Source organism: Taudactylus pleione, unplaced genomic scaffold (genome assembly GCF_031769625.1).
Source record: "Taudactylus pleione unplaced genomic scaffold, aTauple2 ptg000010l, whole genome shotgun sequence".
Taxonomy (NCBI): Eukaryota; Metazoa; Chordata; class Amphibia; order Anura; family Myobatrachidae; genus Taudactylus; species Taudactylus pleione.
In genome coordinates, this window is record NW_028284413.1 from 4,069,160 (window position 1) to 4,097,039 (window position 27,880).

Below are 27,880 nucleotides of genomic sequence, written 5' to 3' on the forward strand. Positions count from 1 at the left end.
ATTAACCCCAATAACATTAATTTCCAGTCATTTACAGTCAATTTAGACCACCTCACAACATTATTTTCACTATTATTGGCCAAAGGCTGCAGTGAGCTGGCTGGTTACTTAACGACACAGTGGTGGCACAGACACTGCAGTTTAAAGCACATCTATGAAACATTGGCACTCACTACTGAGTCACAGTACTTGTGTGTTATGGACACACAGAGGGCTAAGGCCCAAGGAGTCATGGTGCATGTATACACAGTGGGCTATGGCCCAAGGAGTCACAGTATTTGTACAGACTGTAGGGTACAGCCCAAGGAGTCATGGTGCTTGTATACACAGAGGGCTAAGGCCAAAGGAGTCACAGCACTTGTATACAGTTACACCGAGGGCTACAGCCCAAGGAGTCACGGTGCTTGTATATACAGAGGACTACGGCCCAAGAAGTCACGATACTTGTATACACTGTGGGCTACGGCCCAAGACGTCACAGTACTTGTATACACAGTGGGGTACAGCCCACGGAGTCACAGTGCTTGTATACAGATACAGAGAGGGCTACGGCCCAAGGAGTCATGGTGCTTGTATACACAGAGGGCTAAGGCCCAAGGAGTCATGGTGCTTGTATACTCAGAGGGCTACACCTTAAGGAGTCATGTTGCTTGTATACTCAGAGGGCTAAGGCCCAAGGAGTCACAGTACTTGAATACACAGTGGGATACAGCCCAAGGAGTCAAGGTGCATGTATACACAGTGGGGTACAGCACAACAAAAAGTTTGTTTTGTTTTACTTTTTAAACTTTTAACTTTCTTCAAAGTCTTTTTTAATTTTTAAACTTTATTTTTCTTGCACACAAAGCCACTTGTGAGTCTGGACACAGCCCCATTAATCAGCAGAGTATAGAGCAGCATACATCAGCGAGCACTGTGCCCCCTATACACAGTCACTTTACCAGCAAAGCCTTTGTAAGTCTCTGGACACAGCACTTAATCAGCAGAGTATAGCGCAGCATACATCAGTGTGCAGTGTGCCCCCTTACACAGTCACTTTGCCAGCACAGCCACTTGTGAGTCTCTGGACACAGCACTTCATCAGCAGAGTATAGCACAGCATATATCAGCGTGCAGTGTGCCCCCTTACACAGTCACTTTGCCAGCACAGCCAACTCTAAATGACCCCCAGAGTGTATGTATACTTAGCACAGTGGGCCTAATCTGTATAGTGGCCAAGCATAACAGGGATATATTGCATACTGATCAAGTTACATTAGGCTAAACTGAATATTTATCAATCTTGAAAGTCTACTGTATAACGGGCATAATGGGTCATCCACTATATCTTCATCATTGCCAATTATATTCTATACTGAGAACAGAGACTATTGGAGAGATTGAGTAAGCAGCACGTTTCCATCAGAATATTGCACGCTGATGTAATGCTGGTCATCCTGCAGGAAAACATTGCTCGGCTTTGCTCACACCTATAGAGGTGTAGAAATAACTAGCCTTGGCCTAGCTATTAATGTAATTTCAAGATATAAACATCCTAACAGTATCTTCATTTTAATTGTGTTTTTTTATTTTATACCAATTTCTTGCTTGTTTTCTACCCAAGTAGCAGTCTAGAAAAATAAAAATTGGACAGAAGCAGCAGGTCAATGAAATGAGAAAGAGCTGCTAGGAACTGATTGATTGAATGAGTGGATGCAGTAAAAGAGAACTTTGGCGAATAAGGCGATGACAAAGGGACAGATGTGTAATAAATGGCAGGTATATCAAGGGAAGCAGAGGTGATGGAGAATATAAACATATCACACATCAGTAGAGATTATTTTGTGCACTTCTCCTTTAAGGAATGTAGACCACAAGTGAGGTCATGCTGTGATGTCATAATGGGAGCTCTTTGCTGTTGCTACCACTCTTAACTGCCCAGGACACTGACATAGCATTATCATTGCTGTCATTAACATACTCCACATCTCTTGCACCCAGCCCACTGAGGGAAAGATATCCTCTTGAGGTAAGTATCTCATCATAGACAAGGGCGTTTCACTTGGATGTGCCTGCAGACTTTGAGCTTGACTACCCTAAAATATGACCTTGAGCCTGTTTATTTCTAGAATTGGAGGTTCTAGCAGCACAGCACATCTATCGAAATGTAGTAGCCATTCGGGTAAACTCGGTGCTTCTCAAAAGGGGATGACCATCCTCTTCAGAAAATTGCGCAGCTTTGTGAGGAAAGTAAATTGGGTAATCTCACTAGATGTGGACAGGAGCTATATTAATGACGTCAGCCAATGTTATTTATTAATGTGGTGAAATGTATACTGCATTTTAGTGTCAAATGTTCATATTTTAAATAAGTTTAGAAATATAACTCTGCATAGCCTCCTAGTGCCCAGAGGGACGGGCAATCCTTCAAGCCATGGGTCCCCAGAGGTTTCCTCCACAGGGGGTTTTTCCTCTCCTGAGTGCTGAAGGATGATTCTTTGTGAGTCATGAGACTTAAACCATCTTGATCCTCTTATAGGACAAGCTTGTAAGAGCCTCCGGCTAATCTTGGGCACTAATTTATTTTACAATGCAGAGTAAAAATAAAGTGTTGTTTTCCTTGTGCTAAAAATTCATAATAAATATATTTTAAAATTGATTTTGCTTGATGTGGTCTTTCTTTTTTTTCATAATGGAGGCTCTTAGAAGGTTTAGAGGCTGTGAGGTCTAGCAAAGTAAATGAGGTGATAAACTCTTCTTACAGTAAATACTGTATATCTGCTACTATAGAATCAGGGATATGGTCTTACTCCATACTTGTTGTTACCCATTTGTCTTGTTTACAACAATGGTAAAATGAGTTGTATGGAAAATATTAAGAGGATCCAGTGACGTTTTGCAATTTCTTTACAAAGAAACAAAATCTGACCAAAACAAAGAAGAAACTAAAATAAAAATGAAAAATGTTATGTTAATTTCATGACACTCACAAAGCACTAAAGGCCTTGTATTCTGAATGACATAAAATATTTCTATGAAGCTCATATGGATTACTTGCACCTCAGGAGCGATATGGTAACTTTGGGCTGTGGTAAGGGTCCCAATGACAAATACTTTGTTTGCACACAATCCGGGTCAAGACTATACAGCGATTCCTAACATGTATTTCTTTTCTCATATAAATATTAAGTAATGAATATATTCAAATAATCTTAATACATAACATGGTGCAATTTATATGTTTTTACTACTAAGACTGCTTATCAAATTCATCATTTACTTAATTTCCAATCTTCTACTTTCTTTCACCCAAAATCTGTTTCACGCCTCCCAGAACTATCCTGTAAATAGAATTGAGATTTGATCATCTTCGCACTACATAATAGTTTAAGGTTATGACCTAATGGCGATGTGCAGGATATGGCGGTGGTACATGATGTCATTGGGGAAGTGGTCAAGTTCAGAAAGGACACAAAAAATGAAAGAGATCAGGTGAAATAGAAATAATATAAAATGTTTTCTAACATATATACTCTTCTGTGCTGGAGAATTTTGCCCCCCCCCCACACCCCTACCCATATGCAGAAATAGAAAAATATTTATGCGCGCCACTGGCGTGCAGCAAAAAATGGGTGTGGTCACATATCGAAGGGGTGTGGCCACTAAAAATGGGGCGTGCCAACATGGCATGCCACCCATTTCTTGTCACTCTGGGAACATTACTTTCCTTTCCATATATACCTTAGCTAAATGGTTTCTCACAATGTGGAACCTCTGAAGAAATATATCCTCCATGGGAAGACGGCGTCTTCAGTCGGCATACATTATTCATGTAGGTCACATCGTCCGGAAGATGCCTGTTTGTGTGGGAATATTAACAAGGTCATCATATTAAAACAGCAGTTCAACCAGACTCGTTCCCCCTGTTTAACTTCCTGCCCCCTGCATCTCTTAGCCACACCATCTCCCCCTGCATCATCTCTCAGGACACAATAACCTCCCCAGACACACACACACTGACACAGACACACACTGACAAAAGCCAACACAGACACCCACACCTCTTCCACACAAATGCAGCCAGCCAAATAAATAAAACGGCTTGCGTATGCAGGCGCATTTAGCATTACAAGTGCCTGCATACCCATGGCTGCAAAATCATGTTGAAGCTTGAAGAAATCATCCAGAACCTGCTGGGACCTGTAGTGCCACAGAAAAAAACACATATAAACTAGATATGTGCGCCGACCATTTTTGCTGGATTTGGATTTAGCTCTGATTCATCGTCCGGCCTTCGATTTGGATTTGCCAAAGCACCATGACTGGTTTTGGATTTGGATTTAGATTTGGATTTTGTTACAAAAATTGACAAAAAAAGCTAAAATCACATAATTTCGGCTTTTTTTGTTCCTAGAGTATTATTAACCCCAATAACATTAATTTCCAGTCATTTACAGTCAATTTAGACCACCTCACAATATTATTTTCACTATTATTGGCCAAAGGCTGCAGTGAGCTGGCTGGTTACTTAACGACACAGTGGTGGCACAGACACTGCAGTTTAAAGCACATCTATGAAACATTGGCACTCACTACTGAGTCACAGTACTTGTGTGTTATGGACACACAGAGGGCTAAGGCCCAAGGAGTCATGGTGCATGTATACACAGTGGGCTATGGCCCAAGGAGTCACAGTATTTGTACAGACTGTAGGGTACAGCCCAAGGAGTCATGGTGCTTGTATACACAGAGGGCTAAGGCCAAAGGAGTCACAGCACTTGTATACAGTTACACCGAGGGCTACAGCCCAAGGAGTCACGGTGCTTGTATATACAGAGGACTACGGCCCAAGAAGTCACGATACTTGTATACACTGTGGGCTACGGCCCAAGACGTCACAGTACTTGTATACACAGTGGGGTACAGCCCCCGGAGTCACAGTGCTTGTATACAGATACAGAGAGGGCTACGGCCCAAGGAGTCATGGTGCTTGTATACACAGAGGGCTAAGGCCCAAGGAGTCATGGTGCTTGTATACTCAGAGGGCTACACCTTAAGGAGTCATGTTGCTTGTATACTCAGAGGGCTAAGGCCCAAGGAGTCACAGTACTTGAATACACAGTGGGATACAGCCCAAGGAGTCAAGGTGCATGTATACACAGTGGGGTACAGCACAAAAAAAAGTTTGTTTTCTTTTACTTTTTAAACTTTTAACTTTCTTCAAAGTCTTTTTTAATTTTTAAACTTTATTTTTCTTGCACACAAAGCCACTTGTGAGTCTGGACACAGCCCCATTAATCAGCAGAGTATAGAGCAGCATACATCAGCGAGCACTGTGCCCCCTATACACAGTCACTTTACCAGCAAAGCCTTTGTAAGTCTCTGGACACAGCACTTAATCAGCAGAGTATAGCGCAGCATACATCAGTGTGCAGTGTGCCCCCTTACACAGTCACTTTGCCAGCACAGCCACTTGTGAGTCTCTGGACACAGCACTTCATCAGCAGAGTATAGCACAGCATATATCAGCGTGCAGTGTGCCCCCTTACACAGTCACTTTGCCAGCACAGCCAACTCTAAATGACCCCCAGAGTGTATGTATACTTAGCACAGTGGGCCTAATCTGTATAGTGGCCAAGCATAACAGGGATATATTGCATACTGATCAAGTTACATTAGGCTAAACTGAATATTTATCAATCCTGAAAGTCTACTGTATAACGGGCATAATGGGTCATCCACTATATCTTCATCATTGCCAATTATATTCTATACTGAGAACAGAGACTATTGGAGAGATTGAGTAAGCAGCACGTTTCCATCAGAATATTGCATGCTGATGTAATGCTGGTCATCCTGCAGGAAAACATTGCTCGGCTTTGCTCACACCTATAGAGGTGTAGAAATAACTAGCCTTGGCCTAGCTATTAATGTAATTTCAAGATATAAACATCCTAACAGTATCTTCATTTTAATTGTGTTTTTTTATTTTATACCAATTTCTTGCTTGTTTTCTACCCAAGTAGCAGTCTAGAAAAATAAAAATTGGACAGAAGCAGCAGGTCAATGAAATGAGAAAGAGCTGCTAGGAACTGATTGATTGAATGAGTGGATGCAGTAAAAGAGAACTTTGGCGAATAAGGCGATGACAAAGGGACAGATGTGTAATAAATGGCAGGTATATCAAGGGAAGCAGAGGTGATGGAGAATATAAACATATCACACATCAGTAGAGATTATTTTGTGCACTTCTCCTTTAAGGAATGTAGACCACAAGTGAGGTCATGCTGTGATGTCATAATGGGAGCTCTTTGCTGTTGCTACCACTCTTAACTGCCCAGGACACTGACATAGCATTATCATTGCTGTCATTAACATACTCCACATCTCTTGCACCCAGCCCACTGAGGGAAAGATATCCTCTTGAGGTAAGTATCTCATCATAGACAAGGGCGTTTCACTTGGATGTGCCTGCAGACTTTGAGCTTGACTACCCTAAAATATGACCTTGAGCCTGTTTATTTCTAGAATTGGAGGTTCTAGCAGCACAGCACATCTATCGAAATGTAGTAGCCATTCGGGTAAACTCGGTGCTTCTCAAAAGGGGATGACCATCCTCTTCAGAAAATTGCGCAGCTTTGTGAGGAAAGTAAATTGGGTAATCTCACTAGATGTGGACAGGAGCTATATTAATGACGTCAGCCAATGTTATTTATTAATGTGGTGAAATGTATACTGCATTTTAGTGTCAAATGTTCATATTTTAAATAAGTTTAGAAATATAACTCTGCATAGCCTCCTAGTGCCCAGAGGGACGGGCAATCCTTCAAGCCATGGGTCCCCAGAGGTTTCCTCCACAGGGGGTTTTTCCTCTCCTGAGTGCTGAAGGATGATTCTTTGTGAGTCATGAGGCTTAAACCATCTTGATCCTCTTATAGGACAAGCTTGTAAGAGCCTCCGGCTAATCTTGGGCACTAATTTATTTTACAATGCAGAGTAAAAATAAAGTGTTGTTTTCCTTGTGCTAAAAATTCATAATAAATATATTTTAAAATTGATTTTGCTTGATGTGGTCTTTCTTTTTTTTCATAATGGAGGCTCTTAGAAGGTTAAGAGGCTGTGAGGTCTAGCAAAGTAAATGAGGTGATAAACTCTTCTTACAGTAAATACTGTATATCTGCTACTATAGAATCAGGGATATGGTCTTACTCCATACTTGTTGTTACCCATTTGTCTTGTTTACAACAATGGTAAAATGAGTTGTATGGAAAATATTAAGAGGATCCAGTGACGTTTTGCAATTTCTTTACAAAGAAACAAAATCTGACCAAAACAAAGAAGAAACTAAAATAAAAATGAAAAATGTTATGTTAATTTCATGACACTCACAAAGCACTAAAGGCCTTGTATTCTGAATGACATCAAATATTTCTATGAAGCTCATATGGATTACTGGCACCTCAGGAGCGATATGGTAACTTTGGGCTGTGGTAAGGGTCCCAATGACAAATACTTTGTTTGCACACAATCCGGGTCAAGACTATACAGCGATTCCTAACATGTATTTCTTTTCTCATATAAATATTAAGTAATGAATATATTCAAATAATCTTAATACATAACATGGTGCAATTTATATGTTTTTACTACTAAGACTGCTTATCAAATTCATCATTTACTTAATTTCCAATCTTCTACTTTCTTTCACCCAAAATCTGTTTCACGCCTCCCAGAACTATCCTGTAAATAGAATTGAGATTTGATCATCTTCGCACTACATAATAGTTGAAGGTTATGACCTAATGGCGATGTGCAGGATATGGCGGTGGTACATGATGTCATTGGGGAAGTGGTCAAGTTCAGAAAGGACACAAAAAATTAAAGAGATCAGGTGAAATAGAAATAATATAAAATGTTTTCTAACATATATACTCTTCTGTGCTGGAGAATTTTGCCCCCCCCCACACCCCTACCCATATGCAGAAATAGAAAAATATTTATGCGCGCCACTGGCGTGCAGCAAAAAATGGGTGTGGTCACATATCGAAGGGGTGTGGCCACTAAAAATGGGGCGTGCCAACATGGCATGCCACCCATTTCTTGTCACTCTGGGAACATTACTTTCCTTTCCATATATACCTTAGCTAAATGGTTTCTCACAATGTGGAACCTCTGAAGAAATATATCCTCCATGGGAAGACGGCGTCTTCAGTCGGCATACATTATTCATGTAGGTCACATCGTCCGGAAGATGCCTGTTTGTGTGGGAATATTAACAAGGTCATCATATTAAAACAGCAGTTCAACCAGACTCGTTCCCCCTGTTTAACTTCCTGCCCCCTGCATCTCTTAGCCACACCATCTCCCCCTGCATCATCTCTCAGCACACCATAACCTCCCCAGAAACACACACACTGACACAGACACACACTGACAAAAGCCAACACAGACACCCACACCTCTTCCACACAAATGCAGCCAGCCAAATAAATAAAACGGCTTGCGTATGCAGGCGCATTTAGCATTACAAGTGCCTGCATACCCATGGCTGCAAAATCATGTTGAAGCTTGAAGAAATCATCCAGAACCTGCTGGGACCTGTAGTGCCACAGAAAAAAACACATATAAACTAGATATGTGCGCCGACCATTTTTGCTGGATTTGGATTTAGCTCTGATTCATCGTCCGGCCTTCGATTTGGATTTGCCAAAGCACCATGACTGGTTTTGGATTTGGATTTAGATTTGGATTTTGTTACAAAAATTGACAAAAAAAGCTAAAATCACATAATTTCGGCTTTTTTTGTTCCTAGAGTATTATTAACCCCAATAACATTAATTTCCAGTCATTTACAGTCAATTTAGACCACCTCACAATATTATTTTCACTATTATTGGCCAAAGGCTGCAGTGAGCTGGCTGGTTACTTAACGACACAGTGGTGGCACAGACACTGCAGTTTAAAGCACATCTATGAAACATTGGCACTCACTACTGAGTCACAGTACTTGTGTGTTATGGACACACAGAGGGCTAAGGCCCAAGGAGTCATGGTGCATGTATACACAGTGGGCTATGGCCCAAGGAGTCACAGTATTTGTACAGACTGTAGGGTACAGCCCAAGGAGTCATGGTGCTTGTATACACGGAGGGCTAAGGCCAAAGGAGTCACAGCACTTGTATATGACCTTGAGCTGGTTTATTTCTAGAATTGGAGGTTCTAGCAGCACAGCACATCTATCGAAATGTAGTAGCCATTCGGGTAAACTCGGTGCTTCTCAAAAGGGGATGACCATCCTCTTCAGAAAATTGTGCAGCTTTGTGAGGAATGTAAATTGGGTAATCTCAGTAGATGTGGACAGGAGCTATATTAATGACGTCAGCCAATGTTATTTATTAATGTGGTGAAATGTATACTGCATTTTAGTGTCAAATGTTCATATTTTAAATAAGTTTGGAAATATAACTCTGCATAGCCTCCTAGTGCCCAGAGGGACAGGCAATCCTTCAAGCCATGGGTCCCCAGAGGTTTCCTCCACAGGGGGTTTTTCCTCTCCTGAGTGCTGAAGGATGATTCTGGTGAGTCATGAGGCTTCCACCATCTTGATCCTCTTATAGGACAAGCTTGTAAGAGCCTCCGGCTAATCTTGGGCACTAATTTATTTTACAATGCAAAGTAAAAATAAAGTGTTGTTTTCCTTGTGCTAAAAATTCATAATAAATATATTTTAAAATTGATTTTGCTTGATGTGGTCTTTGTTTTTTTTCATAATGAAGGCTCTTAGAAGGTTAAGAGGCTGTGAGGTCTAGCAAAGTAAATGAGGTGATAAACTCTTCTTACAGTAAATACTGTATATCTGCTACTATAGAATCAGGGATATGGTCTTACTCCATACTTTTTGTTACCCACTTGTCTTGTTTACAACAATGGTAAAATGAGTTGTATGTAAGATATTAAGAGGATCCAGTGACGTTTTGCAATTTCTTTACAAAGAAACAAAATCTGACCAAAACAAAGAAGAATCTAAAATAAAAACAAAAATGTTATGTTAATTTCATGACACTCACAAAGCACTAAAGGCCTTGTATTCTGAATGACATAAAATATTTCTATGAAGCTCATATGGATTACTGGCACCTCAGGAGCGATATGGTAACTTTGGGCTGTGGTAAGGGTCCCAATGACAAATACTTTGTTTGCACACAATCCGGGTCAAGACTTTACAGCGATTCCTAACATGTATTTCTTTTCTCATATAAATATTAAGTAATGAATATATTCAAATAATCTTAATACATAACATGGTGCAATTTATATGTTGGTACTACTAAGACTGCTTAGCAAATTCATCATTTACTTAATTTCCAATCTTCTACTTTCTTTCACCCAAAATCTGTTTCACACCTCCCAGAACTATCCTGTAAATAGAATTGAGATTTGATCATCTTCGCACTACATAATAGTTTAAGGTTATGACCTAATGGCGATGTGCAGGATATGGCGGTGGTACATGATGTCATTGGGGAAGTGGTCAAGTTCAGAAAGGACACAAAAAATGAAAGAGATCAGGTGAAATAGAAATAATATAAAATGTTTTCTAACATATATACTCTTCTGTGCTGGAGAATTTGAAGCAAACGACATATGGAAGGTTACAGTCCCTTTAAATAGCAACTATTTAGGATGGTTTTCAAGGCATTTCTTAAAGAGGTTGGATACACTGTCCAACTGCATTATTTAATGCAATCATCCTGCAGACTTGGTAGCAGTGGGGCACACCCGCAGAACAGGTAGCCATTATGAATGGATTAAAATGACATATTTGGCTCACATGCACTTACAAGATGCTTAATTGAGTCTGCCAATTCCCAGGCAATTGCTTAATGTTATGATTCTGTGCTGTTGACATGATAAGAAGAAAACCCAAAGCAAGGGGTCCTCCTGTCACCTAGTACAAGCCTATTCTGCAGGGGGATGTGTGCCTCTTCCCTAGGAAAAAACACAGCCAGAGGCATCACTAGGGTCTCTGGAGCCCAGAGCAAGTTTAAGAACGGCTTGCCCCCCCCGCCACACCCCTACCCATATGCAGAAATAGAAAAATATTTATGCGCGCCACTGGCGTGCAGCAAAAAATGGGTGTGGTCACATATCGAAGGGGTGTGGCCACTAAAAATGGGGCGTGCCAACATGGCATGCCACCCATTTCTTGTCACTCTGGGAACATTACTTTCCTTTCCATATATACCTTAGCTAAATGGTGGTTTCTCACAATGTGGAACCTCTGAAGAAATATATCCTCCATGGGAAGACGGCGTCTTCAGTCGGCATACATTATTCATGTAGGTCACATCGTCCGGAAGATGCCTGTTTGTGTGGGAATATTAACAAGGTCATCATATTAAAACAGCAGTTCAACCAGACTCGTTCCCCCTGTTTAATTTCCTGCCCCCTGCATCTCTTAGCCACACCATCTCCCCCTGCATCATCTCTCAGCACACCATAACCTCCCCAGACACACACACACTGACACAGACACACACTGACAAAAGCCAACACAGACACCCACACCTCTTCCACACAAATGCAGCCAGCCAAATAAATAAAACGGCTTGCGTATGCAGGCGCATTTAGCATTACAAGTGCCTGCATACCCATGGCTGCAAAATCATGTTGAAGCTTGAAGAAATCATCCAGAACCTGCTGGGACCTGTAGTGCCACAGAAAAAAACACATATAAACTAGATATGTGCGCCGACCATTTTTGCTGGATTTGGATTTGGCTCTGATTCGTCGTCCGGCCTTCGATTTGGATTTGCCAAAGCACCATGACTGGTTTTGGATTTGGATTTAGATTTGGATTTTGTTACAAAAATTGACAAAAAAAGCTAAAATCACATAATTTCGGCTTCTTTTGTTCCTAGAGTATTATTAACCCCAATAACATTAATTTCCAGTCATTTACAGTCAATTTAGACAACCTCACAATATTATTTTCACTATTATTGGCCAAAGGCTGCAGTGAGCTGGCTGGTTACTTAACGACACAGTGGTGGCACAGACACTGCAGTTTAAAGCACATCTATGAAACATTGGCACTCACTACTGAGTCACAGTACTTGTGTGTTATGGACACACAGAGGGCTAAGGCCCAAGGAGTCATGGTGCATGTATACACAGTGGGCTATGGCCCAAGGAGTCACAGTATTTGTACAGACTGTAGGGTACAGCCCAAGGAGTCATGGTGCTTGTATACACAGAAGGCTAAGGCCAAAGGAGTCACAGCACTTGTATACAGTTACACCGAGGGCTACAGCCCAAGGAGTCACGGTGCTTGTATATACAGAGGACTACGGCCCAAGAAGTCACGATACTTGTATACACTGTGGGCTACGGCCCAAGATGTCACAGTACTTGTATACACAGTGGGGTACAGCCCACGGAGTCACAGTGCTTGTATACAGACACAGAGGGCTACGGCCCAAGGAGTCATGGTGCTTGTATACACAGAGGGCTAAGGCCCAAGGAGTCATGGTGCTTGTATACTCAGAGGGCTACACCTTAAGGAGTCATGTTGCTTGTATACTCAGAGGGCTAAGGCCCAAGGAGTCACAGTACTTGAATACACAGTGGGATACAGCCCAAGGAGTCAAGGTGCATATATACACAGTGGGGTACAGCACAAAAAAAAGTTTGTTTTCTTTTACTTTTTAAACTTTTAACTTTCTTCAAAGTCTTTTTTCATGTTTAAACTTTCTTTTTGCACACAAAGCCACTTGTGAGTCTGGACACAGCCCCTTTAATCAGCAGAGTATAGAGCAGCATACATCAGCGAGCAGTGTGCCCCCTATACACAGTCACTTTACCAGCAAAGCCGTTGTAAGTTTCTGGATACAGCACTTAATCAACAGAGTATAGCGCAGCATACATCAGTGTGCAGTGTGCCCCCTTACACAGTCACTTTGCCAGCACAGCCACTTGTGAGTCTCTGGACACAGCACTTCATCAGCAGAGTACAGCGCAGCATATATCAGCGTTCAGTGTGCCCCCTTACACAGTCACTTTGTCAGCACAGCCAACTCTAAATGACCCCCAGAGTGTATGTATATTTAGCACAGTGGGCCTAATCTGTATAGTGGCCAAGCATAACAGGGATATATTGCATACTGATCAAGTTACATTAGGCTAAACTGAATATTTATCAATCCTGAAAGTCTACTGTATAAAGGGCATAATGGGTCATCCACTATTTCTTCATCATTGCCATTTATATTCTATACTGAGACTATTGGAGAGATTGAATAAACAGCACGTTTCCATCAGAATATTGCACGCTGATGTAATGCTGGTCATCCTGCAGGAAAACATTGCTCGGCTTTGCTCACACCTATAGAGGTGTAGAAATAACTAGCCTTGGCATAGCTATTAATGTAATTTCAAGATATAAACATCCTAACAGTATCTTCATTTTAATTGTGTTTTTTTATATTATACCAATTTCTTGCTTGTTTTCTACCCAAGTAGCAGTCTAGAAAAATAATAATTGGACAGAAGCAGCAGGTCAATGAAATGAGAAAGAGCTGCTAGGAACTGATTGATTGAATGAGTGGATGCAGTAAAAGAGAACTTTGGCGAATAAGGCGATGACAAAGGGACAGATGTGTAATAAATGGCAGGTATATCAAGGGAAGCAGAGGTGATGGAGAATATAAACATATCACACATCAGTAGAGATTATTTTGTGCACTTCTCCTTTAAGGAATGTAGACCACAAGTGAGGTCATGCTGTGATGTCATAATGGGAGCTCTTTGCTGTTGCTACCACTCTTAACTGCCCAGGACACTGACATAGCATTATCATTGCTGTCATTAACATACTCCACATCTCTTGCACCCAGCCCACTGAGGGAAAGATATCCTCTTGAGGTAAGTATCTCATCATAGACAAGGGCGTTTCACTTGGATGTGCCTGCAGACTTGGAGCTTGACGACCCTAAAATATGACCTTGAGCTGGTTTATTTCTAGAATTGGAGGTTCTAGCAGCACAGCACATCTATCGAAATGTAGTAGCCATTCAGGTAAACTCGGTGCTTCTCAAAAGGGGATGACCATCCTCTTCAGAAAATTGTGCAGCTTTGTGAGGAATGTAAATTGGGTAATCTCAGTAGATGTGGACAGGAGCTATATTAATGACGTCAGCCAATGTTATTTATTAATGTGGTGAAATGTATACTGCATTTTAGTGTCAAATGTTCATATTTTAAATAAGTTTGGAAATATAACTCTGCATAGCCTCCTAGTGCCCAGAGGGACGGGCAATCCTTCAAGCCATGGGTCCCCAGAGGTTTCCTCCACAGGGGTTTTTTCCTCTCCTGAGTGCTGAAGGATGATTCTTTGTGAGTCATGAGGCTTCCACCATCTTGATCCTCTTATAGGACAAGCTTGTAAGAGCCTCCGGCTAATCTTGGGCACTAATTTATTTTACAATGCAAAGTAAAAATAAAGTGTTGTTTTCCTTGTGCTAAAAATTCATAATAAATATATTTTAAAATTGATTTTGCTTGATGTGGTCTTTGTTTTTTTTCATAATGAAGGCTCTTAGAAGGTTAAGAGGCTGTGAGGTCTAGCAAAGTAAATGAGGTGATAAACTCTTCTTACAGTAAATACTGTATATCTGCTACTATAGAATCAGGGATATGGTCTTACTCCATACTTGTTGTTACCCACTTGTCTTGTTTACAACAATGGTAAAATGAGTTGTATGTAAGATATTAAGAGGATCCAGTGACGTTTTGCAATTTCTTTACAAAGAAACAAAATCTGACCAAAACAAAGAAGAATCTAAAATAAAAACAAAAATGTTATGTTAATTTCATGACACTCACAAAGCACTAAAGGCCTTGTATTCTGAATGACATAAAATATTTCTATGAAGCTCATATGGATTACTGGCACCTCAGGAGCGATATGGTAACTTTGGGCTGTGGTAAGGGTCCCAATGACAAATACTTTGTTTGCACACAATCCGGGTCAAGACTTTACAGCGATTCCTAACATGTATTTCTTTTCTCATATAAATATTAAGTAATGAATATATTCAAATAATCTTAATACATAACATGGTGCAATTTATATGTTGGTACTACTAAGACTGCTTATCAAATTCATCATTTACTTAATTTCCAATCTTCTACTTTCTTTCACCCAAAATCTGTTTCATGCCTCCCAGAACTATCCTGTAAATAGAATTGAGATTTGATCATCTTCGCACTACATAATAGTTTATGGTTATGACCTAATGGCGATGTGCAGGATATGGCGGTGGTACATGATGTCATTGGGGAAGTGGTCAAGTTCAGAAAGGACACAAAAAATTAAAGAGATCAGGTGAAATAGAAATGATATAAAATGTTTTCTAACATATATACTCTTCTGTGCTGGAGAATTTGAAGCAAACGACATATGGAAGGTTACAGTCCCTTTAAATAGCAACTATTTAGGATGGTTTTCAAGGCATTTCTTAAAGAGGTTGGATACCCTGTCCAACTGCATTATTTAATGCAATCATCCTGCAGACTTGGTAGCAGTGGGGTGCACCCGCAGAACAGGTAGCCATTATGAATGGATTAAAATGACATATTTGGCTCACATGCACTTACAAGATGCTTAATTGAGTCTGCCAATTCCCAGGCAATTGCTCAATGTTATGATTCTGTGCTGTTGACACGATAAGAAGAAAACCCAAAGCAAGGGGTCCTCCTGTCACCTAGTACAACCCTATTCTGCAGGGGGATGTGTGCCTCTTCCCTAGGAAAAAACACAGCCAGAGGCATCACTAGGGTCTCTGGAGCCCAGAGCAAGTTTAAGAACGGCTTGCCCCCCCGCCACACCCCTACCCATATACAGACATAGAAAAATATTTATGCGTGCCTCTGGCGCGCAGCAATAAATGGGTGTGGTCACATATCGAAGGGGTGTGGCCACTACAAATGGGGCGTGCCAACATGGCATGCCACCCATTTCTTGTCACTCTGGGAACATTACTTTCCATTCCATATATACCTTAGCTAAACGGTGGTTTCTCACAATGTGAAACCTCTGAAGAAATATATCCTCCATGGGAAGACAGCGTCTTCAGTCGGCATACATTATTCATGTAGGTCACATCGTCCGGAAGATGCCTGTTTGTGTGGGAATATTAACAAGGTCATCATATTAAAACAGCAATTCAACCAGACTCGTTCCCCCTGTTTAACTTCCTGCCCCCTGCATCTCTTAGCCACACAATCTCCCCCTGCATCATCTCTCAGCACACCATAAACTCCCCAGGCACACACACACACTGACACAGACACACACTGACAAAAGCCAACACAGACACCCACACCTCTTCCACACAAATGCAGCCAGCCAAATAAATGAAACTGCTTGCGTATGCAGGCACTTTCAGCATTACAAGTGCCTGCATACCCATGGCTGCAAAATCATGTTGAAGCTTGAAGAAATCATCCAGGACCTGCTGGGACCTGTAGTGCCACAGAAAAAAACACATATAAACTAGATACATGCGCCGACCATTTTGGCTGGATTTGGATTTAGCTCTGATTCGTCGTCCGGCCTTCGATTTGGATTTGCCAAAGCACCATGACTGGTTTTGGATTTGGATTTAGATTTGGATTTTGTTTCAAAAATTGACAAAAAAAGCTAAAATCACATAATTTCAGCTTTTTTTGTTCCTAGAGTATTATTAACCCCAATAACATTAATTTCCAGTCATTTACAGTCAATTTAGACCACCTCACAGCTCACAATATTATTTTCACTATTATTGGCCAAAGGCTGCAGTGAGCTGGCTGGTTACTTAGCGACACAGTGGTGGCACAGACACTGCAGTTTAAAGCACATCTATGAAACATTGGCACTCACTACTGAGTCACAGTACTTGTGTGTTATGGACACACAGAGGGCTAAGGCCCAAGTAGTCATGGTGCATGTATACACAGTGGGCTATGGCCCAAGGAGTCACAGTATTTGTACAGACTGTAGGGTACAGCCCAAGGAGTCATGGTGCTTGTATACACAGAGGGCTAAGGCCAAAGGAGTCACAGCACTTGTATACAGTTACACCGAGGGCTACAGCCCAAGGAGTCACGGTGCTTGTATATACAGAGGACTACGGCCCAAGAAGTCACGATACTTGTATACACTGTGGGCTACGGCCCAAGACGTCACAGTACTTGTATACACAGTGGGGTACAGCCTACGGAGACACAGTGCTTGTATACAGATACAGAGAGGGCTACGGCCCAAGGAGTCATGGTGCTTGTATACACAGAGGGCTAAGGCCCAAGGAGTCATGGTGCTTGTATACTCAAAGGGCTACACCTTAAGGAGTCATGTTGCTTGTATACTCAGAGGGCTAAGGCCCAAGGAGTCACAGTACTTGAATACACAGTGGGATACAGCCCAAGGAGTCAAGGTGCATGTATACACAGTGGGGTACAGCACAACAAAAAGTTTGTTTTGTTTTACTTTTTAAACTTTTAACTTTCTTCAAAGTCTTTTTTAATTTTTAAACTTTATTTTTCTTGCACACAAAGCCACTTGTGAGTCTGGACACAGCCCCATTAATCAGCAGAGTATAGAGCAGCATACATCAGCGAGCACTGTGCCCCCTATACACAGTCACTTTACCAGCAAAGCCTTTGTAAGTCTCTGGACACAGCACTTAATCAGCAGAGTATAGCACAGCATACATCAGTGTGCAGTGTGCCCCCTTACACAGTCACTTTGCCAGCACAGCCACTTGTGAGTCTCTGGACACAGCACTTCATCAGCAGAGTATAGCGCAGCATATATCAGCGTGCAGTGTGCCCCCTTACACAGTCACTTTGCCAGCACAGCCAACTCTAAATGACTCCCAGAGTGTATGTATACTTAGCACAGTGGGCCTAATCTGTATAGTGGCCAAGCATAACAGGGATATATTGCATACTGATCAAGTTACATTAGGCTAAACTGAATATTTATCAATCCTGAAAGTCTACTGTATAATGGGCATAATGAGTCATCCACTATATCTTCATCATTGCCAATTATATTCTATACTGAGAACAGAGACTATTGGGGAGATTGAATAAGCAGCACGTTTCCATCAGAATATTGCACGCTGATGTAATGCTGGTCATCCTGCAGGAAAACATCGCTCAGCTTTGCTCACACCTATAGAGGTGTAGAAATAACTAGTCTTGGCCTAGCTATTAATGTAATTTCAATATATAAACATCCTAACAGTATCTTCATTTTAATTGTGTTTTTTTATATTAAATCTTTTCCTTGCTTGTTTGCTACCCAAGTAGCAGTCTAGAAAAATAAAAATTGGACAGAAGCAGCAGGTCAATGAAATGAGAAAGAGCTGCTAGGAACTGATTGCTTGAATGAGTGGATGCAGTAAAAGAGAACTTTGGCAATTAAGGCGATGACAAAGGGACAGATGTGTAATAAATAGCAGGTATATCATGGGAAGCAGAGGTGATGGAGAATATAAACATATCACACATCAGTAGAGATTATTTTGTGCACTTCTCCTTTAAGGAATGTAGAACACGAGTGAGGTCATGCTGTGATGTCATAATGGGAGCTCTTTGCTGTTGCTACCACTCTTAACTGCCCAGGACACTGACATAGCATTATCATTGCTGTCATTAACATACTCCACATCTCTTGCACCCAGCCCACTGAGGGAAAGATATCCTCTTGAGGTAAGTATCTCATCATAGACAAGGGCGTTTCACTTGGATGTGCCTGCAGACTTGGAGCTTGACTACCCTAAAATATGACCTTGAGCTTGTTTATTTCTATAAATGGAGGTTCTAGCAGCACAGCACATCTATCGAAATGTAGTAGCCATTCGGGTAAACTCGGTGCTTCTCAAAAGGGGATGACCATCCTCTTCAGAAAATTGCGCAGCTTTGTGAGGAATGTAAATTGGGTAATCTCAGTAGATGTGGACAGGAGCTACATTAATGACGTCAGCCAATGTTATTTATTAATGTGGTGAAATGTATACTGCATTTTAGTGTCAAATGTTCATATTTTAAATAAGTTTGGAAATATAACTCTGCATAGCCTCCTAGTGCCCAGAGGGACGGGCAGTCCTTCAAGCCATGGGTCCCCAGAGGTTTCCTCCACAGGGGGGTTTTCCTCTCCTGAGTGCTGATGGATGATTCTTTGTGAGTCATGAGGCTTCCACCATCTTGATCCTCTTATAGGACAAGCTTGTAAGAGCCTCCGGCTAATCTTGGGCACTAATTTATTTTACAATGCAGAGTAAAAATAAAGTGATGTTTTCCTTGTGCTAAAAATTCATAATAAATATATTTTAAAGTTGATTTTGCTTGATGTGGTCTTTGTTTTATTATCATAATGGAGGCTCTTAGAAGGTTAAGAGGCTGTGAGGTCTAGCAAAGTAAATGAGGTGACAAACTCTTCTTACAGTAAATACTGTATATCTGCTACTATAGAATCAGGAATATGGTCTTACTCCATACTTGTTGTTACCCACTTGTCTTGTTTACAACAATGGTAAAATGAGTTGTATGGAAAATATTAAGAAGATCCAGTGACGTTTTGCAATTTCTTTACAAAGAAACAAAATCTGACCAAAACAAAGAAGAAACTAAAATAAGAAAAAAAGGTTATGTTAATTTCATGACACTCACAAAGCACTAAAAGCCTTGTATTCTGAATGACATAAAATATTTCTATGAAGCTCATATGGATTACTGGCACCTCAGGAGCGATATGGTAACTTTGGGCTGTGGTAAGGGTCCCAATGACAAATACTTTGTTTGCACACATTCCGGGTCAAGACTTTACAGCGATTCCTAACATGTATTTCTTTTCTCATATAAATATTAAGTAATGAATATATTCAAATAATCTTAATACATAACATGGTGCAATTTATATGTTGGTACTACTAAGACTGCTTAGCAAATTCATCATTTACTTAATTTCCAATCTTCTACTTTCTTTCACCCAAAATCTGTTTCACGCCTCCCAGAACAATCCTGTAAATAGAACTGAGATTTGATCATCTTCGCACTACATAATAGTTTATGGTTATGACCTAATGGCGATGTGCAGGATATGGCTGTGGTACATGATGTCATTGGGGAAGTGGTCAAGTTCAGAAAGGACACAAAAAATGAAAGAGATCAGGTGAAATAGAAATAATATAAAATGTTTTCTAACATATATACTCTTCTGTGCTGCAGAAAATGAAGCAAACGACATATGGAAGGTTACAGTCCCTTTAAATAGCAACTATTTAGGATGGTTTTCAAGGCATTTCTTAAAGAGGTTGGATACCCTGTCCAACTGCATTATTTAATGCAATCATCCTGCAGACTTGGAAGCAGTGGGGTGCACCCGCAGAACAGGTAGCCATTATGAATGGATTAAAATGACATATTTGTCTCACATGCACTTACAAGATGCTTAATTGAGTCTGCCAATTCCCAGGCAATTGCTCAATGTTATGATTCTGTGCTGTTGACACGATAAGAAGAAAACCCAAAGCAAGGGGTCCTCCTGTCACCTAGTACAACCCTATTCTGCAGGGCGATGTGTGCCTCTTCCCTAGGAAAAAAAACATCCAGAGGCATCACTAGGGTCTCTGGAGCCCAGAGCAAGTTTAAGAACGGCTTGCCCCCCCCCCCACACCCCTACCCATATGCAGATACAGAAAGATATTTATGGGAATTGGTGTGGTCACATATCGAAGGGGTGTGGCCACTAAAAATTGGGCTTGCCAACATGGCACGCCACCCATTTCTTGTCACTCTGGGAACATTACTTTCCATTCCATATATACCTTAGCTAAACGGTGGTTTCTCACAATGTGGAACACAAAGCCACTTGTGAGTCTGGACACAGCCCCTTTAATCAGCAGAGTATAGAGCAGCATACATCAGCGAGCAGTGTGCCCCCTATACACAGTCACTTTACCAGCAAAGCCGTTGTAAGTCTCTGGACACAGCACTTAATCAGCAGAGTATAGCGCAGCATACATCAGTGTGCAGTGTGCCCCCTTACACAGTCACTTTGCCAGTGTGGGCCCTAGCGATAACTCGTCAGCCAACACTCACCACTTTTCCGCGGCAGAGTCCTAGAGCCTTCGTTCCCAAAATGCCAACTGATCTACGATCTGGATCCTCTTCACCGTTGTGGTTTCAGGTTGAAACCAGCCTGAAGCTGTAAAAGAATGGGGTATTCAATAACAATCCTCCTATGCTTGGTGACACAATAACCGCTAGGGATGAACGCGACCTTCACCGGTTGGGTGAATGGTCATCATTGGCACGGGGCCTCAGCTACCCAGTTTTCACCTATACAGTGCTCACACACTCAGTTGTAGTTTGGATCTCACACCGTTGTGAGAGATCCCCTAACCGGTGTTCAAAGGAAGAACAGATAGAGGAAGAGAAAGTATTGGATGTTTGGATCTCTCACCGTTGTGAGAGATCCCCTATCGAACGCTCCAATGAAAGACAGACAGACAGACACCGAGAGATACTCACACTAGCCCCCTTGTCACCTTGACGGGTCGTCCGCCGCCCCTGAGAATCAAACAAAACAATCCCCTTCCTTCACGGACAAACACGCAAACAATGCTGTACCAACTGGGTTACCTCTTTGTATGCCTGGAAGCTTGAACCTTCTTCCAGAATCTTCCTCCGTGAACTCTCTGCTATAACGAGAAGATTCAGGGCAAACAACAAATAAACGTCTTCTTACACACTATATTAACTAGGCTTGGGGACAATACACCTCTAGCGGAAACACTCTCGTCTCAGCTGTCCCTCTCTTTCTCTTCCCGGCCGGCCCTGTCTGTGCCCTTCTATGAACACACTGCTGCCTTGACCTACTAGGCTAAATCTTCAGAGCTCCCCCTGCAGGGGTTCAGAACCGAAGCCGCACAGCCCCTTGCACTGACTCCCGAGAGGGCTTTCTCAATAATCTATGCCCAGTATTCAACCTCACCCAGCTGGGGCTAACGTGAATGATCCGAGCCTATTACTCGGATTACTTTATCCCTCGAACCACTTATCAGCACTCTGTACCCAGTGGTACAGACCTCCAGCGCCGGTCACTCTGTGGTACAGGTCCGCCGACCTGTGGATGATCGCTTTGGTTCTTGCCAGGATGCCTTTCACTTTAAACCCATCTTCCTTCTGCCAATCCCTAGGAATCTAGGCCTAATGCCCAGATCACTTTGGAGCTGGGCCACCACTAGTGAACCTAATGGTCCTTTAGTGAACTGGGCCTAATGCCCAGACCACCTTATATGTAGGGCTGCCTCTGAGGGTCGTTTTAGTGACCTGGGCCTACTGCCCAGACCACTTTATACGCAGTACTACCAGAGGGTCGTTTTAGTGACCTGGGCCTAATGCCCAGACCACTTTATATGCAGGTCTGCCGCCTACTTGAGCCTGAACAACCTGGGCCTAGTGCCCAGGTTGCTGACTGTAGAGCCTAAGGATTTCCCCTACAGGGCCTAATGCCCCCTGCTATCCCTGGGGCCTTGTGCCCCTCCTACGTGGCCACAGGCCTAGTGCCTGATTATACCCACGGGCCTTAAGCCCGACAACACCTGATGTACTTGATATTAAATATAAGTAAAGGTGGCCCACGGCCGCCTACCCTGTTCGTTGGGAGAGCCTGCAGTGGGGAACTTCGATAAGCTCTTTAACTTTCCTCCACTGCAGAGCTCTCCGGTCCTCAGCTTCGGCTCCGCTGACTGCCGCCCGCCGCCGTCTTCCTCCTCCAGCAACAGCGCCTCCATCTTCAGCTGTTGAGCACGGCGTTTTCCGGCGTTTTCCTGCGCCTCTGGAACTCTTCTCCTCCACGGACGGTCTTCCTGGCTTGCTCTCCGCCGATGGACTGACTCGCCCCGCTCAGCGGCGCCCAATATATGGAGCCGCGAGGGGGCGGAGCCATGACGCGGCGAGCCACAATTGGCCTGCCGCGCCAGACTCGGATTGGCTGTCCGCCCGCGAGCCATTACTGGCTCGCCAGCGGCGCCAAATTCAAAATCCGCGCTGGTGGTTGGACGAGCTTGAATCTTTCCAGATGCAAGCTCGTCCAGCCCCGTCTCCCGCCGCTGCACCGCGCTGCCCGAACCGCCGACGCCTGTTTGTCCAGCGGTCACTGGATTTCGGGCCGGACCAGGCCCTGCACTGATGACCCCGCTCACATTTCCACCCCCTGTGTCCCTACAAAGGAGGTCTGAGACCAGACAAAGTCGGGATCAGCATATCGAGGCCCAGGCACGCCACGATTGAATCGTTGAGAACGTCTAGGTAAGGGTATTACATCCGCCATTTCTGGAACATCATCGACTTCATTCACAGTAGGAATTTCTGCGGGTGCCCACCACTCCTCTTCAAGGTTGCCCATTCCGGCCGGAGTGGACAACGTGGTCTCCTCATTACACGAGTCATTCTGAACGACGTCAGGTATAAGGTCCCTTTCTGCTGAAGTTGGGAAAAGGCAGGGACGCAACATGTCCCGATGAAGAGTCCGCAATCGCCCCAGACCATCAGTGGATTCCACTTGATAGACCGGTCCTTCCGCTGACAAACGACATCTGATCACATAAGGTAAAACTTCCCAACGCTCAGATAGTTTACCCCCCGGACGAGTCATACGGACCAGGACCCATTGCCCTACGGAAAACGGCTCAACCCCTCGCGCCCCAGCCGGGGTACGTCTATGATCGGCTATCATCTTTTCCGTCAAATCATGAGCAATTTTCAGACGCTGCCGATGTTCCTCCACCCAACCTGTAGGAAGCGATCCCTCCCTACCATCGGACTCGGTTAGTACCAAGTCCTGAACTTCCCGGCCCGGCCGACCGAACAACAAAAAGAAAGGAGAAAACCCCCCGGTAGTACTATGAACTCTAGGCCCAAACCAATTCCTGCACATGTTCAGGCCACCTCCGTTTTTTTGTTTCTTCCAGGGTTCGGAGCATCTGTAGCAAGGTCCGGTTGAACCTTTCACAGGCCCCATTACCCTGTGGGTGGTATGGAGTTGTACGGGACTTCTGTAGCCCGTACAGTTGGCACAGACGTTCCATTAGCCGCCCTTGAAAACAGGCTCCCTGATCTGAATGTATCCTTTCGGGACACCCATATTGCCGTATAAAATTTTCCACAATCGCTTTTGTAGCCGACTCAGCCGTCTGGTCACGGGTTGGCACTACCACAGTAAACTTTGTGAAGTGGTCCGTCATTACCAAAGCGTATTGATGACCACTAACAGACTCCCCAATCAGCACATAATCTATCATTAGTAACTCCAATGGTCGATTTGTACAGATGGTCTGAATAGGCGCATGTTGTTCCGAGGGTTTGACCACTCCACAGCGTCTACACTCCCGACAGACCCGAACGACCATGTTCTGCATATGAGGTGCAAAATACTGACGTCGCAACCATTGATAGGTCTTATCACTGCCCAAGTGTGCTCCTTCCTGGTGTGTGTTTTCAATCAGTGGTCGGACCAACGCTTCTGGTACCACTATCTGCTCTACAAACCGAAGCTCCAAACTAAGGTAGGTGCGATGCCGGAGAGTACCTGCACAAACCTTGAGTCGGTCCCACTTATGCAGCAGCTTCTGACAGAAAGTAGTAAGCCTACTCCTTTCCCATTTGCTGGGCCAGTGACCATCTTCCTTCCACTGCATAATAGCTCTGAAACCGGGGTCTTCCTGCTGCTCGCGTGCCCAGTTTTGTTCGGTATTCTGGAGTATCGTGGCACTCTGCTTGACATTCCGATCGCCCTTTGTCCCTGATTTCCTCACACGGGTCAGATCGGGGACTTCTACCTCTTCCCAGTCTTCATCCCCCTGTGTCCCAGGGACTTCTACAGGAAACCAAGATAAAGCATCAGCATTTCCGTTATTTTTCCCTGGCCGGTAACGAATGGTATAGGAAAACTTAGCTAACCGGGCTACCCAGCGTTGCTCCAGGGCCCCAAGCTTGGCAGTCCCCAAATAGGCTAGAGGGTTATTATCGGTAAAGATATCTACATGGGTGGCCATCAGATATTCAGCAAATTTTTCGGTCACAGCCCAGACGACGGCCAATAATTCCAACTTGAAGGAACTGTAGTTGTCTGGGTTCCTCTCTGTTTCTCTCAAACTACGACTCCTGTAGGCAATCACTCGCTCCTGGCCATCCTGAACCTGAGCAAGTACGGCCCCTAGGCCTTGCAAGCTCCCATCAGTATACAAAACAAATGGTGTCTCAAAATTGGCATAGGCCAATATGGGGGCTTCTGTGAGAGCTTGCTTTAAGCACACAAAGGCCGCTTCCTGGGATACGCCCCACGCCACCACTTGAGTTTTCTGAGTTGTGGCCACCCCCCGCAATAGGGCGTGGAGTGGCTCAGCAATCTTAGCAAAATCCTTGATGAAACGTCGGTAATAACCGACCAACCCTAGGAATGCTCGTAACTCGGTCCATTCTTGCACAGCTGCAATTTTACTTGGTGTGGGATGCACCCCATCACGCGACACCACATGCCCTAAATACTCCAGACTAGTCTTTAGTAGGTGACATTTCCGAGGTTTGACCTTCAACCCATATCCCTCCAGGCTCTGCAAGACCACCTCCAAACGAGCTAAATGTTCATCCACAGTGGCGGAATACACAATAATGTCGTCTAGATAAATCAGAAGGGTTTCGAAATTCAAATCTCCCAGACACCGCTCCATCATCCTCTGAAACGTTGCCGGGGCGTTGGTGAGCCCGAATGGCATGCGGCAAAACTTGAAAAGTCCCATGGGCATAATGAACGCAGTCTTTTCTTGATCTTGTGTGGCAACCGGTACTTGCCAATATCCGCTGGCCAAGTCTAAGGTGGAAAAGAACTTGGCCTCGCCTAACGCCGCCAGGGACTCCTGAATCCGAGGTAGAGGGTAGGCATCCCGTACGGTGCAACTGTTCAGCCTCCGGTAGTCCACACAAAAACGGATGCTCCCATCCTTCTTCCTAACCAACACTATGGGGGCGGCCCATGGACTCTTACTCTCCTGAATCACTTCGTTATCCAGCATCTGTCGAAGCATTGTCTTGACCTCCTGGTAAAGCTTTGGGGGAATAGGCCGGTATCTTTCGCGAATGGGTAAGGTATCTCCAGTGCGAATCTCATGTTGTAAATCGTCCGTGTAGCCGAAATCTTCCTCATGTCTCGAAAAAGCTTTCCGACGTCTCCACAGCATCTGGTCCAACTTCCGCACAGTATCGGAGTCACAGTCAGCTAGCGAGACATCCATCTGCTCCCTTATTATCCCTCCGTTCCACTCTATACTTGGTTCCTCCTCCTGCTCGACCTGCACTGACATGGTCCATGATTCAGTGGCTTCTGACTGAAGCAAAATACTTTGGCCTCTGCGAACACCATCACCATCAATAGCTACCACTCGGGCAATTATAGCTCCTGCTGGGACACGCTGAATTTGTGCCCCTAAGTTACATATCCGGACCAACACCTTCCCTTCTTTGACTACTGACAAAGTTCTAGCCAGAACTATTCCGGACTCTATTCCGAAGAAGCCTGTGGGTTCTATCATTACCTCGAACCCGTCCAATCGCTGATGGGTACGCACCTCCAGGGGGAGTACTATCTCCTGACGAGGGGGTAGATCTATTCGTTGCCGATGGCTGGTTTTAATGAGGCCCAAAGATTCCTTTCGTTTTCCCTGGGCCCCACATCGCTGTCCCACCTGTTGAAAGGCTTGTTGAACCGGTCGTTGGACCCCCAAATGTCTCCAGTACCGAGGACCATTCTCTTGAAACAAAATTTGATCCAGGTCTTTCAATACATTCATTCCAAGGATCACCGGTCCATGACTCAAACCGGCGCTACTGACCACAAGGATACCTTTCTTCCCCAACTTTCGGCCACAAACTTCTATTTCCATCCAGACAACCCCTACCACCGGAATGGGGAGGTTGTTAGCTGCGGTGAGAGTGACCCAACTCTCCAAAACAGATTCCTTCAGGTGAGAATAATGTTTCAAGAAACAGTCCTCGGACATGGTGGTCACCTGAGATCCTGTATCCAACAAACACTGTTGATTTTTTCCCCCTAGGCATCCAACAACAATGGGACACTCCCCTACCAATTCAGCCGAGTTGACAATGGCTATCTCTCCACGTAACTCCCCCGTGGGTGGTCCCCTTACCGCGAGGGATTCTAGTTTAACTGGGGCTCAGAAATTGCCTCGGTACAATTCCGGGCAATGTGTCCAAGCCGATTGCAACGGTAGCATCGGGGGCCCCTAGTTCCTCCTTGCCAACACCTCTTCCTCTGGATCTGTCTGACTCTCTGGGCCGGTACTCTTCTTCAGCTCTGCGGCCTCTTTGCCGGTATACTTCATCTCTTAGCCGGGAATTTTCTTCTTTCATTTCCTGGGTTGCCTTAGAAAATGCTGCTTTAAGATCTTGAACGCATGATTCCAAAGGGTTGGCCTCCCGGCCCATCACGGGAGCAGACGTCGGATGTACCCACTGTGGAGTGACAGCATATGGACCAAAATTTGCATCTCGGTCCCGGGACACAGCATCTATCTGAATCTGATGAAAAGTCAGTTTGTCGTCTTGCGTGATTTTATCTAACAAAATCTGTCGCAGCGGGACATTCCTCAACCCCATTGCAAATTGATCTCGTAACATCTGGCTGGTATTTGGAAGTGCACCCATCCCATCCGGATCGCGCCTTCTAATCTCGCCCATCAATTCTTGAAGTGCGTTAGCAAACTGAGGAATGGACTCATCCTCTCTCTGGAACAGGGCAAACAACCGTTGTCGTAGGGTACCAGCCAATGAC